General features: G+C 52.1%; 1 protein-coding gene across 1 annotated transcript in view; it reads left to right on the top strand.

Annotated features, from left to right (window-relative positions):
* Positions 1-14,955, top strand: part of POLN (DNA polymerase nu) — a 2,789,368-nt gene that overhangs the window by 2,007,205 nt on the left and 767,208 nt on the right. The gene's annotated exons all lie outside the window — the stretch shown is intronic.

A 14,955-nucleotide genomic window follows, 5' to 3' on the forward strand; every position in this document is an offset into this window, starting at 1 on the left:
TGTATGTATAGACAAACATCTCTTTCCCTAAACGCTAGCTGTGACTGATGAATTTCAACATTCTATAGACAGGATTTTTATTAAACCATCCGTTTACCCATCAACGGACTTAAACTATGAGGATCACAAATTTTCTTCCACAGCCTCCCACCTCCAAGTTATCAATACCGAGAGTAGCGGTATCTCAGAGGGCAGAGTTAATAGCAGTTAGTCGTTCAATCAGAATTAGAAAGAACCTCGTAATGGAGTCCCAACTGTTCCTAAATTCCCTTTGGAAGTCCATGCTTCATCAGTCCGGCACATCAATTAAAACAGTAGAAAATGTTACCCCATAAAATATGCTCCCTCCAATGGGAATTATGAGATTAATACATAATTAGCGGGGCTTTTATGGCATAAACCTGCCAGGGTACCTAGATCGAACCTCTAGGCATCATAAATTCAAGTAGTACCTAATGAGTATTGGAGTAGTACCGCAGGGCGAAAGAGATCAGGTCGGGACCTAGAGGTGAAATCCTACTGAATGACAAGAACAACATAAAATACAACTATGCTTAGCTCAGATGCAATTATGTGATCTTCCATTAATAGTCTAGATCTTACAGTTGTAGTATATCCATCTTAAATGTATCATTCATTGGAAACTAGGACAGTGCTCACATACCCCTGCTTCCTGAAGGACACCCGCACCCCCTGAAGGTTAACCTCCCTCTTTCTTGTCTCAGGTGTAACCTCCACTGTGCATGATAAGGGCGCAGCATGTGGACTGTACAGATTGCTGGTTTCACTATCACCTCTTTCTCTTTGGCTTATATTTCCAGCAGTGCCGGCCTTTGCTCAAAAATAGCCCTGGGTGAAACCAAATGTGGTACCCCCCACCCAAAATGGCTTCCGTGCTGGTCACAGCACGGAGTCTGCCCTTCTCTCCATGGCTGAACACCTACGCACAGTGATGGATGCGGGGCAGACAGCGGCGCTCGTTTTATTAGATCTGAGCGCCGCGTTCGACACCGTGTCCCATCCTATCCTGTTGCATCGCCTGGAGGAGGTCGGGCTGGGTGGCTCTGCCCTCCAGTGGTTTCGCTCTTTCCTGAACGATCGTTTCTTTAGCGTTGCGCTGCCACCGTACCAGTCCCAATTCCTTCCTCTGAGACAGGGGGTCCCGCAAGGCTCCTCGCTGAGTCCCACGCTTTTCAATCTGTATGTGAGACCGCTGGCTGAGATCGTCAAGCAATGGGACATGACTATGGTCTCGTATGCTGACGATACTCAGCTAGCGGTGACTATCAGCGGGGATGCGGATCGGGATGCCCCCAGGTTTCAGAGTGGACTTAGGGCGGTGGCAAGCTGGATGAAGAACAACTGTCTCCAGCTCAACGCGAAGAAAACCGAGATCATGATCGTTGGCAGGAAGGCGGAACTGTGGGGGGACAAGTGGTGGCCCATTGAACTGGGGCCGGTCCCTCTCCCGGTCACTGAACTTAGGAATCTGGGAGTGTGGATGGATCCCGCTCTCAGTTACGAGGGCCACTCGAAGAAAATCGCGGCCGGCTGTTTTGGCATCTTGCGGTCGCTGAGGCCCATTCTTAAGTTCTTTGACCGTGGTACCAGGCAGCTGATAGTCCAGGCCACGGTATTATCTCGCCTGGACTATGCCAGCTCGCTTTTGGTAGGGACCAACGTGGCGGAGACTACCCGCCTTCAACGAGTGCAGAATGCCGCGGCTAGAGCCATTGTAGGCTTACCCCGAAGGAGCTCTGTCTCAGGTGTCTCGAGATCCTTGCATTGGCTTCCCATTAAATCACGCATCCAGTTCAAGGTGTTGTGCTTGGCGTTTAAGATCTTGAGGGGAGTAGGTCCGCCAATTCTTGCTGACCTCCTGTCGTGGTATGTTCCTTCCCGCGCTTTGAGATCGGGTAGCCAAGCGCTCGCGGTGGTCCCCCGATACAGGTTGTGTCGGGCTGGTGGTCGCTCTTTTCGGGTGAGGGCGGCTGAACTCTGGAATTCCCTCCCAGTGGACTTGCGGCTACTGACTGACCTCTTGGCCTTTCGCAAAGCTCTGAAAACGTTTCTTTTTTAAATAGATCTTTTATCTGTGTTGTGTTTCTGCTATCTGTTGCACATTGCCTGCCATGCGCCAGGACGCCCCTTAGCTGGGGCAGCTGTGCGCAATACAAAAGTGCATAACATAACATAACATAACATAAGATAATTCCCCACCTCGTTGTTACACATGTGCCTTATCTAAGCCCTGTATATACTAGCCTTTACAATGCACAACATAAAAGTGCTGCTTTTGTGGTATGCTTTGTGTGAGAATGAGAAAAACCTGCTGTGCCGTTGTGTGTGGTACCCATTATGTCTGCATAACGCTAGGACACTCTCCTGAGGGCAACTGTGTGCTACATAAATATTAATCATTCTTTAATGCATGAGTTAAATATTCATTGCTGCTATTCTACTTATAACCATCACCTTCATCAGACAATCAGTAGATGTTGTAGAGCGATGCTGGTTGAGAAGCGGCAATGTTGAGAGTTATGAAAGATCTGTGCCATGCCAACGTCACTGCTCCTCACCTTGTATTTCCCCCTTGCTATAGCAGATAATCTTATAGGAGGGCGTTTTGTATTCACAGGTCAGTCAGTTTCCGGGTGATTAGCATAACAGTGACCAGTCTGTTAACACAAATTTCCCTCTCCTTCCCTGCACCAAACAACCTATTCAGGTGCTTAAATTGAGGTGAGAGGCCGTTGGCAAGGGGATGGGACAAGAGTGAGAGGGAGACAAACGAAGAGGGCAGGAAGATTTATTGAGAACATAAATAACAGTGGCAGCCCATAATAGAAGAATTAATTCATGTAGTCAGTTAGGTCAGCTCATTGTGTGCCCCCTGAACCTAGGTGCCTGGTCCTGGGCCCAGCTCGCCTATGCCCAAGGCCGACCATGATTTCTAGGAGGCTGCCAGTGGCGGTGCGTCCATTAGGGCGCTGGGGCGTTGACCCACAAGTAATTTCTGGCCCCTAAAGAAGTTGGAAAACGTATTCGTAATAATAGCCATGTAATAATACGCCCATTATATTTTCGCCCGACTCCCGAGGCAGTCATTTAGCAGACAGGCAGGGGGTGGGGTGGGACAGCCAGCAGGTTCGTCATGCTGACTGACATGTCATTGTCAGACTCAGCAGGAGTGGGTGGTCGAGCGGAGCGCACAGCAGCACAAATGCGCATGTTGGGTTTGGGTCGGAGAATATTTCCGACCAGCCCAGTCATGCGCACTAGTGTTTGCTCTGGTTGATCAACGCCGCAGCCAGGGGCGTAACAAACGCCCCCGCAGCCCCCGCGGTGCGGGGGGGCCCCCAGTCTTCGGTAGGTGAAGGGGGCCCCCTCAGCTCTTCGGTAAAGAGCTGTGTGTGAAAGGCTTGCTCTAGAAAGCAGGTGCAGGCTGCAGCCTGCTCAGAGCTCCTCGCGCAGACCCAGGGCAGGACTGAAGAGAAACAAAGTAACAAGTTACATTGTATCTCTTCAGTCAGAGCCCGGCCGGAAAAGGGATGGGGCCCGCACTCTTCAGAAACACCGGGGCTTTCAGGGAGAGAGGTGAGACTGGTAAAGAGCAGGACAGATCACATTCTGCAGCGTTGTCGGTAAGTCTAGCAGTTTTAATTGTGAAGTTTTAATTGTGTGCTCCTTCAAAAACATGCTATGTTGTGGGTTGAGAACAAATGCCTGATATGTTTTACATTTCTACAGATAGGTTATCTGGGACTTTAATTAGTCCCAGCTGTAAATATCCTCCTGCCGCTGACCCTTTTCTTTGTCTCACACCACTAACAAGTGCAGGATATGTTACCTCCTGCCAGGCCCGGTTCTAGAGGGTGGGGTGGGCCGGGTGGGCCAGGCCCACCCAAACATGAGCCATGGCCCTCCCAGTGAATCTGCCACCGATGTACAACTACATAAAAACTGTGCAGATAACTGGTGATTTACGATCCTGCTGCAGAGTAACCATTTGTCTGTTGGTAGTTTTTAAATGCTGATAAACTGAATTTTATGGGAATAGCTCAGTGGGTTACTACCTCTGTCACAGATATCCTTGTGTTACTTGCAGTTCAGAAGTTACTATCCTAACAAAGGACAGTGACCTATGAACTGTCTTTAAAGAGCTGCATACAAACTTCGCTTTTTTGTATTGTGATATAGTTAGAACTTCTCCATTCCTTCATTATTCTAATGTTGCCAAAAAGAGTTTGTTTGGGAAGTTATTACATTTTTATCAGTAAAGCTGACCCCCAACCACTGGAGTACTCTTTAAATCCTGAGTTTGTGCTTCTCCAGTCCAAACCCTCGTAAAATATATTGCCCACTAGTATGGATGACGTGATTTCTACACTTGTAATCCACATTGGCTTATGTGACATTCCCCATAGACTGATTTATTGTCTCTGTATAATGCGTGCTGTTATGTAAAGTACTGTGACACCCTACACTCATATGAGTAGCGCTGTACAACAAATGGAATGGATATGAGGGGCAACGGAGAGATGAGGGGCACAAGTGGAGGGTGGCAGTGAGGGAATCCGAGGAAGAGGTCATGGGGTGGGGAACTACAGAGAGATGAGGGGCACTAGTGGAGAGTGGCAGTGAGGGAAGCCGAGGAGGAGGTCCTGGAGTGGGGGTGGAGCTGCGGAAAGATGAGGGGCACTAGTGGAGGGTGGCAGTGAGGGAAAACGAGGAAGAGGTAATGGGGTGGGGAGCTACAGTGAGATGAGGAGCACTGGTGAAGGGTGGCAGTGAGGGAGTCAGAGGAGGTGGTCACGGGGTGGGGGGAACAGCAGAGAGATGAGGGGCACTAGTGGAGGGTGGCAGCGAGGGAATCCGAGGAGGAGGTTACAGGGTGGAGGGGAACTACAGAGAGATGAGGGGTACTGGTGGAGGGCGGCAGTGAAGAAATCTGAGGAGGAGGTCATGGGGTGGGGGGGAACTACAGAGAGATGAGGGGCGCTGGTGGAGGGAGCAGTGAGGGAATCTGAGGAGGAGGTCATGGGGTGGGGGGCTATGTAGAAATGAGGGGCACTAGTGGAGGTTGGCAGTGAGGGAAGCGGAGGAGGAGGTCATGAGGTGGGGGAACTACAGAGACCTGAGGGGCACTAGTGGGGGGTGGCAGTGAGGGAATCCAAAGAGGAGGTCACGGGTGGGGGGATCTACGGAGAGATGAGGGGTGCTGGTGGAGGGTGGCAGTGAAGGAATCTGAGGAGGAGGTTATGGGGGTGGGGGGAATTATGGAGAAATGAGGGGCACTGGTGGAGGGTGGCAGTGAGGGAATCTGAGGAGGAGGTCAGTGGTGGGGGGGAACTACAGAGAGATGAGGGGCGCTGGTTGAGGGAGCAGTGAGGGAATCTGAGGAGCAGGTCATGGGGTGGGGGGGCTACAGAGAAATGAGAGGCACTAGTGAAGGATGGCAGCGAGGGAAGCCGAGGAGGAGGTCATGGGGTGGGGGGAACTATAGAGAGATGAGGGGCACTAGTGGAGGGTGGCAGTGAAGGAATCTGATGAGGGGGTCATGGGGGGGGAACTACAGAGAGATGAGGGGCACTGGTGGAGGGTGGCAGGGAATCTGAGGAGGAGGTCATGGGGTGGGGGGAAATACGAAGCTATGAGGGGCGCTGGTGGAGGGTGGCAGTGAGGGAATCTGAGGAGGAGGTCATGGGGTGTGGGGGAGCTACAGAAAGATGGGGGACATTGGTGGAGGGTGGTAGTTAGGGAGTCTGAGGTGGAGGCCATGAGGGGGAGTGGCTATGGCGAGATGAAGGGTACTGTTGGAGGGTGGTAGTTAAGCTATCTACAGAGAAAGAGGTCAAAAACGAGGTCAAAAAGACGTTTGCACCAGCAATAAAGCCGGCCCTGTCATGGCCTTTCTGTTTTCATTTATTTAATTAACAGTCAGGTGATTAGGACAACTGTGGAGCATACTTTATCATGCATGCTAATTATTTTTACTGCTATATTCAATGTTTCAAGTTTGAAGGTGATTTTACTATTGTTTTTTACTGGGAATAGTGAAAGTGGAACTGAATGGTGGCTGATATGGGGCTAGGGCCCAAGGTCAGCTGTGAGATAAGGTGTGATGGAGAAGGGTGGTAAAAAAGTGGATAATCAAGCCTGTAAGGGAGTGCGCTGCAGAGTCAGAGGTCAGGTGGAGGTAGTAATGAAGAGGGTTTCTCCCTGAAGGCTCGCACAGAGGAAGCCCGGGTAGTGTCACTTGCTAGATACTCCCACCTTAGAAACTTCCTCTTCCCATCAAAGGGACATTGCATGGAAGAAAATCACTTTTTGAGAGTGATAACATTTAGAAAGAGACTTTGAAAAGAGTGCGTTTTACTGTGCCTTGTAAGAGTAAGGAGAGATAAAGGAGGGCCCAGAAGCAGGCCTGGCTAGATATATAAGCGATAAATCGGGCCAGCAGTGGCCCACCCGAATGTACCCTTGGCCCACCCAAATAAAAATTCCCGGAGCCGGGCCTGCCTCCTGCCCCCAATTTTACCATTCCCCGTCCCACCCTTCGTGTTAGTTGGCACTAGCTTGGTTTTATTTTACCTTTGCCAATGCTTGATTACTTGCTTCACAAGCATTGGCTGCCGCTGCATGGCTCCCACGTGCTGGCCTCACACTTCGTAGCTGAGGAGACCCGTCCCCTGTTGCTGTAGACGCCTTGGTGCTGTTGCTCCACCCTGGTGTAGGCTGCCAGCTCCTCACCCTGCTCCTAAACCTCTTACTCATCAGCTGACAGCCTCACATCTACCGGGGCACATGAGCTGAGCTACCGGGAGCCGTTTGTGTTGGTCTTGGTGCTGTTCTGTGGTATTGCTTGCTGTGCTGGAAGGAGAGAGGGCTCCTTCCTGTCCACCTCTAAACAGGTACCGGGGACTACAGAGAAAGGGGGCCGGGATTGACTACCCTTGTTGCATGTGACAATAAATGACCTAGTATTACATTCTCTCTATAATGGTGAGTTCAAATCAGAACATGCCAAATGTGGCCCTCGGGGTAAACACACTGCTACTGGGCGCCAGAGACACACAAAAATCACTATTCGGCTCCCGGGCATCGGCTAAGCTTTATCCAAACAGTTCTGAAGTGCTGCTCACGTGGTATTAAGAAGTCTTTTCTTGCACTTTTTCGTCGAACAGCACGTCACAGAGACCGGTCTGTGTGCAACCCATTAATAAAACAAATTGCACCTCTGCCAGTGGCATAGTGTTAACTTTTGTTAAAATAGTGCCAAGAAACACGCTTATGCTGTTTGTGATCGCTATAAAACACAAAAATTGTACCTATTTCAGCTGCACGCAAGTTACCAACTGAAGCGTGTTACAATAGCGCTTAATGGAAGGTCCTTGCTCTTCATCTGATGTGTGCATAAATTGAAAAGCATGTCACGCTTTGTTAGTACTGGAGTCGTAGAAGAATATGGAAGGATTTGCTGTCTTCGTCTTTCTTTTCTCATCTTGGTCTCTTTCAATCTTACTTTCATTAATCTTGCACTTAATTTACTAACTTTTCCTACTTATGCCTACTGCTGATTTTTGTTTCTACTCATAGGTTTCATACTTCCTCTTACTGTGCTTCGTAACCTCTTAATTTTACCTTTCTCTTACACCTCATATTTGTTCCCACTCTTACGTTTTATTATTCCAACATACTCTTGCTTCCACTTACAATTTATTACGCCTATTTCCTCCTGCTCTTACTCATTTCTCCTCTTACTCCTATTACGTCTTCTAACTGCTATTCTTACTTTTGCTACCGTATTTACCAATGCCCTTATTACCATTAACTTAGTCCTACCTACTCCTACTTGCACTCTTACTCCTGCATACTCCTATTTAAACCTACCTTCCGCTACTTTTACATCTACATACTTCAGCTCTTCTGCTTAGCCTTTCGAATGCCTATTCTTACTCATACTTGGGAGAGGAGTTGGCCTAACGGCTAGGGTGGTTGACCTCGAATCTGGGGAACTGGGTTCAAGTCTCAGCAATGACGCTGAACATCCTGTGATTCTGGGCAAATCTCTTAATCTCCCTGTGCCTAACAAATATGAATGTGTCCTCATGTAACGCAACTGGTGCTCATGTAAAGCGCTATGATACCCGATACGGGTGAAGTTCGAGCTATATAAAACTCCATAAAATAAATAAAAATAAAAAAAATGAACAGGATCTGCTCGGTCGCATTGGAAGGTAAACAAGCATTTGCAATGCAATTGGTCTCGCATTTGTGAGAGTTAGAGCTATTGACATTGTAAAGGACAGTGTATTTTACCTATGTGTTTTCTGCTTGGAGTGGAGTGAATGTGTGTGGTGTCAAGTGGACATATGTGGTTTGGATTGGAATTGTTAGTTGTGGAATTGTGTTGTGTGGATTGGATCTGTGTAGCGAAATAATGTAATTATGTGTATAGTAATTGTGTGGTATTGAGTGTACTGGAATTATGTGGAGTGGGATTGTGTGTCATGGAGTGGGATTGTGTGTCTTGGAGTGAGATTATCTGGAATGGTATTTTGCGTTGTGGAGTGGTATGTAGTGGAGTTTACTTATGTGGTGTGCTGTTAAATATTATAGCATGATGTGGAATTTTGTGGTGTAGATTGGATGTATGTGGTGTGTTATGTAATTCTGTTGTTGGTTTGAATTATGTAGTTTGTTGTTGAATTATGTGGTGTGGAATGGAAATGTGTAGAGTTGAAATGTGTGACGTGGAAGTGTTCGCTGCTGGGTGAAAATTATGTTGAGTGGTATTATGAGGCATGGTGTGAAGTGTAGTTATGTGGAATATTGCTACGTGACAGACTGGATTTATGTGGAGTGTATTTATGCAATATGGATGAGAGCATAATTATGTGAAGGTTAATTATGTGGTGCTGAGTGGTATTATGTGGAGTAATTATGTGTGATGAATTGTGTGGGGATGAATTGTGGAATTGTGATGTGTGGAATTATGTGGCATGGTGTATTTATTGACTGCAAACAAAGCACAGTAATGTACATGTCCGTGCGCCATCAACCGGAGGCCCGCCACCTTTTCTCATATCGCAACCAATTGTATCGGCTATCCCACATCCCGGAGGTCGGGCATCGCCGTGCATGACTGATTTAGTACCCACTGCTTCTCGAGTGTCCCTCCAATTCAACGCTAGTGTGCGGGGCAGACCCCCTGTCGGCGGCCAGGCTCTTACGTGTTCCTTCCCCCCGAACGTAGGGCACAGTCACTCATTTTATGGCCATAAACTCCAAATCCCCTCCCTCCCCTCACGATTCCCCCCACTCCCCTAACCCACCCTCCCCAACTAAACAATTGAGGTCCTAAGTCAGTCGCAGTCCCATTCGCTTCCCGCACTCAACCGCCACTCATCTTCATCTTGCGTCCCCCACACAAACACCTCTCCCGGGAGCTTCCTCTTCCGCAATCTCCGTATCAGGACCCCCACCAGGGCTCCCCGCTGCAGTCTCCCGCCCGCTCAGGTAGTCCACGTACAATTCCCAGAAGTTTTTAGGCCGGCTACGCGGTGGCAGCAATTCACTGAACCTCTCCGCTTGGGTGCAGCAGTATATCACATCGCGCTTCCACTGCTCCACCGTGGGCAAGGGACCACGCATCCAGCTCATCGCAACTCGTCGTTTCGCAACTAGCATCCCCATATCCACCAGGCGTCTGGCCGCCTTCGGCACCACTCTGGAATGCCCCAATAACGCCACTGCCGGGTCCGGAGCCAGCTCCACCCCCGTCACCCCCACTATCTGGTGGTAGACCGCCTCCCAATAGTTGTATATGCCCGGGCATTGCCACGCCAGGTGAAGGAAGTCCGCCGCCGGGTGCTTGCACCGTTCACATACAGGGTCTTCACGCAACCCATATCTATGTAAGCGCTCCGGCATGTAGTAGTACCTGTTGAGGAATTTGAAATGGACGAGCCGGTGTCTGCCATGCAGAGAGATACGTCTGATCCCCGTGCAACAGTACGCCCACATAGCATCGTCGATGGTGATCCCTAAGTCTCTTTGCCAGTCCAATCTGCATTTTGCGAACTCGTGCACCCTATGAGATTGCGCCACTCGGTACAGCTTGGAGATCAGCCCGCGGGGGTTGTCATTCTTAATTATGTATGTCAGTTCCTGAACCTCCGCCGGCTCCTCCATGTCACACCCCAACAACTGCTTCCAGGCATGTCTGACTCTGTGATACTGAAAACGCTGCAATTGCGTGCCCTCCACGCCCGAGGCAGCCACCGCCTCCCACGTCTTGACTTGGCCGTCAGCAAACATGTCACCCATGGTTTGTATACCTATCTCTTTAAGCGATCGCCGCACTCCTTCCTCATTACAAGGGGCCAGCCACACCGCCCAAGCAGTTGGCATTGCCGGCGAATACAGCTGCGCCCCCGACTCGCGCTGTAGTATACAGTCCCAGGCATGCCTCGTGGAGTTCAAGGAATCAAGAAATCCCGTGCGACGGTCCGGATGCCCAAAAATGACCGCGGGGAGCGGCAGCGGCGCCGCAAACAATGTCTCCAATCTGAGATACGGGACAGTCTCACCCCCGTGGATCCAGCTATGTGCCTGAGCCCCCTGCGCCACCCGATAGTACAGCTCCATATCGGGGGCCCCAAGGCCACCCATCTGGTAAGGTAGCGTCAGTACTCTCCAGCTGGTCCGCGCCTGCTTGCCAGCCCACGCCAGCCTTAGCATTGACGCCTGTAGCCGCGTGAAGAAAGCGCGTGAGAGTACCATGGGGATGTTCGCAAACAGAAACAGAAAACGAGGGAGCACCACCATCTTCATGATGGATATGCGCCCCAATAACGAAAGGGGCAGCTTGATCCAGGTCTCCACGTCGTCTTCCAGTTTACTGATGGCCCTTCCGTAATTCTCAGACAGCACCACCTCTGAGTCCCTATGGAGCTGGATCCCCAGGTATCGGACCGGTTCCTCAGACCATTGCAACGGGTATTCCATAGCAAATGGGGTCGTGACTGGTGTCAGCGGGAACACTATAGATTTGTCCCAGTTAACCTTCAGCCCGGAGAGCGCTCCAAATTGAACCACCTCCCTCAACACTGGGGCCAGGTTGTTTTCCGGGTCCCTGACATACAGTAGGGTATCATCTGCATACGTGGATACCGTTATCTTGTAAGTTGGGAAATTAATACCTCGTAGGCTGTGGTATTCACGCATAGCGCACGCCAGCGGCTCTGCCACCAGGGCGTACAGCAGAGGCGATAGGGGGCAGCCCTGCCTCGTGCCCCTCGAGATTGTTATCGGTTCCGTGACTCGATCGCCCAATCGTATTCTCGCCGTGGGGCCACTATATAGCACCCCTATCATTTGTAGGAAGATCGGGCCTAGCCCCATTCTAGTCAGGACCTGTCGCATGAATGGCCACTCGACAGAGTCGAAGGCCTTTTCCATGTCGAGGAAGACAGCGAGCGCGCGCGCTTCAGGGCGAACATGTTGCATGACGCCAAACACTGTCCGCAAATTGTATGTGAGGTTCCTGCCCGGCATGAACCCCGCCTGCTCTGGGGCGACCAGTTCGGGAGCGAGAAGGGCTAACCGCGTGGCCAGGACCTTGGCATATAATTTCGCATCTACGTTGAGCAGCGACAACGGCCGATAGGAGCTGCACTCATCGGGTGGTTTGCCCGGCTTCGGTATAGCGACCAAGAGCGCCTCGCGCATGGACGGCGGCATATGTCCCCTGGTGCACATATCGTCGAACAGCGTCGACACGTGTGGTAAAAGCTGGTCTATAAAAGCGCGGTAGAACGCAACAGTGAGGCCATCAGCTCCAGGGGCGCTCTGCGCCTTCATGCTCGCAAGTGCCTCTAGAATTTCATCCCTCTCGATAGGCAGTGAGAGAAACTCCCTGTGTTCGCTCGCTAGGAACGGCAACTTTATATAGTCCAGATAGTCCCCTATGCTGTCTTCCATTCCGGCTTGTTGAGAAGCGTAGAGCCCGGCGTAGTACGATCTAAATCGCTCCACCACTTCCTCCTCCGTCGTGAGCAGCGAGCCATCCCCAGACTTGATCTGCGTGACGGCGGTTCTGCGTCTGCGAGCCTTGAGCAGATTAGCTAACACCGACCCCGGTCTGCCACCCTCCCCATAAACCCTGGCCGTAGCATACTTCCCCCGATGTCGCACCTCTGTATCAGCAGTTTCGTGGTACTCTGCCAGGAGAGCTTTTATCTCCTCAGTAGCGTCCTCTCCGCCCGTCTCCAGCAGCCAGATTGCGCTCCTGCGTCGCAAGGCGTCGCCGGATATCTCGGAGTACCCCCGAGTGTTTAGCCATCGACACTCCGCGAATGTAGACCTTGAAGGTCTCCCAGACAGTCTGGAAGTCCTCCACGGAGTCCAAATTGGTGGCAAAAAATAGCTCGATCGCAGCCGTCAGCTCCTCCTTAAATAGGGGATCCAGCAGCGAGTAAGGGGGAAATCGCCAAAGAAACGGCGGGGGGACCTTTCTGGGCGTCGCCAGGGAGATCAGTATCGGCGAATGGTCAGAAAGCGTGCGCGGGAGTACCGCGCACTCGCGAATCTGCGATAGGAGGGGCGCAGATAGTAGCCAGTAATCTATCCGCGTATGCAGGTTATGGTATGCTGAGTAATGTGTGTAGCCCCCTATTGCCGGGTTACGAGTTCTCCACAAGTCCACGAGATCCAGACAAAGCATACCTCGAGCGATCGCCCTCGCTGCCGCTGGTTGCGCTCGCTTCGGGCCGCCTGATCTATCCAGCTCCGGGTCGAACACTACATTAAAGTCGCCTCCCCATAGCACGTGCCGCGCGCCTGCATCCCCCACCGCGCCCGTCAGCGCTGTGAAAAACTCAGGGCAGTCATAGTTCGGCCCATAACAATTAACCAGGAGTAAATCCATGCCCTTTCCCTGAAAGCGTGTGAGTGCAAACCTGCCCGCGTTGTCCGCGGCAATGCACTGCAATCTGTGCTCCACCCGCGCGCTAACCCATGTCAGCACCCCTCTAGAGTGTGTAGTGAACCCCGCCGCATGTGCCTCCCGCAGGTCCCTGGTGCGTAGGATAGGACTGTTATTAGGAAGATGCGTCTCCTGTAGGAAAGCAATATCTATCTTATGCCTCTTAAGGTAGTGCATTACTTTACGGGCTTTGCGGTAATCATTAAGTCCCCTTACATTCCAAGTGAGGAGTCTTAGTGTGTCGTGCCTCTCAGGCATGTCCGCTTCGGTGTTCGCCATAGCTTGCTCTAGGGTGCAAATCCCTCAACTGAGCGCGTCTCCATGCGCAGGAACATACTAGCAGATCAAACCGCGCACCCCAACCTAGTGACCTCAAACCCCCGTAACCCAAACCCCTCCCTCCCCCCCGCCCACAGCAGACCCACCCCAACTCGGCCTTGCAGACTCCCAAACTTGGGCACCCCATACCTCCCGCCTCCCCACCCATAACTTTTTGAACCCTCAAAGGTGTGGGACGCACACGCGGGCGGAGGTCGCTCAGCGCTCACACGCTAGTGTGGAAGCGCCCAGTACCTAACTGCCGCCGCCCGGCCCAGCGAGCCACTATTGTATCTCCCGACCCCTCCCAGCGCCCTGTTACCACATCTCAGCAGCCCTCTCAGGTGGTAGGCCCCAGCAGCGTTCCCAATAACCCTTTAAAGGGTTGGAGCAACCGGGGGGATGAGTCACTGTCCATGGGCCTCCCTGTTGCGCCCAGTCAGGGGGGGAGTGCATCGCACATTATACTGTACACCATAACGATATCATCCAAACGCTCCCCACCCGTGTCCCCCAAAGCCTACCTCCCTGCAGCCAAGCATGTCCCGCCAAAATACCAACTAGGTGAGTCCTGCCCTCATGGTCAGTCCTGTGCGTCCAGGTCGCCATCTCTCTCGTCCCCTCGCGGTGACGTCGCTGGGCTCCGGCGCTGCTCCTTCGCCCAGTCCTTCAGTGCCTTTTGGAGTGCTTTAGGGTCTTGGAAAATGTGCGACTTGCCCTGCCGGTTGACTCGCAGCTTAGCCGGGTACAGCATTGCATAGTCCACTCCGAGTTCCCGGAGCTGCTTTTTGGCAGGGGCAAACTGTCGCCTGGCCTCCTGCACCCGAGCCGTGAAGTCCGGGTAGAGCGAGATAGGCGACCCTTCGTAGGACAATGTCTTCTTTTCCCGGGCCACTCTCAGCGCTGCATCCCGGTCTCTGTAGTTCAGTAGTTTAGCTATAACCGGTCGGGGCGGTGCACCTGGCGGGGGCCTTGGGCCCAGGGACCTGTGCGCTCTCTCTACCACGAACATCCCGGAGAACACATCTTTCCCCAGCAGCGCAATCAGCAGTGTTTCCACGAAGGTCTCCATTCGGCCCGTGGCAGTGGACTCCGGCAGGCCAGTGATTCGCAAGTTGCACCGCCGAGAACGGGCCTCCAAGTCCTCCGTTTTGTCCTGCAGCATCTGCATTTGGCGCTCGAGTTTCTTGTGGTCGCGGTCCAGTGTCGTCTGCGCGCCCTCCACCTCCGATATGCGACTGTCAGCCTGGTCCAGGCGCTCCGAGTGCTTGTCCAGGCGTTCTCCCATGCGGTCCATTCGGTAGGAGAGCGCGTCAATCTTGGCGCCCAGGGCGGTGATGCCGCTCTGCAACCCCTTCTCCATAGACAACAAGAGGCCCCTCAAGTCCCGGTCGTCCTCCGTGGGTTCAGACCCGCCTTCCGCAGCACCCCCCATCAGTGTTTGCGTCTGGGGGCGTCGCTGCTCGAACTTCAGTTTTGACTGGGTTTTCTCAGTTTTGCCCATCTTGTACCCCCACACCGCTCAGCGCGATGCCGGTCGGCTTGGGCACTCTCCCGTTGCCACGTAGCTGTGGCGCAATCGCAGGCAGCTCTCCGCGGACGTCCTGGTGGCTTGCTCCGCACCTGTTGGCACCCCCTGGCGTGCT

This window comes from Triturus cristatus, chromosome 2_2, assembly GCF_964204655.1.
Source record: "Triturus cristatus chromosome 2_2, aTriCri1.1, whole genome shotgun sequence".
NCBI classification, from domain to species: Eukaryota; Metazoa; Chordata; class Amphibia; order Caudata; family Salamandridae; genus Triturus; species Triturus cristatus.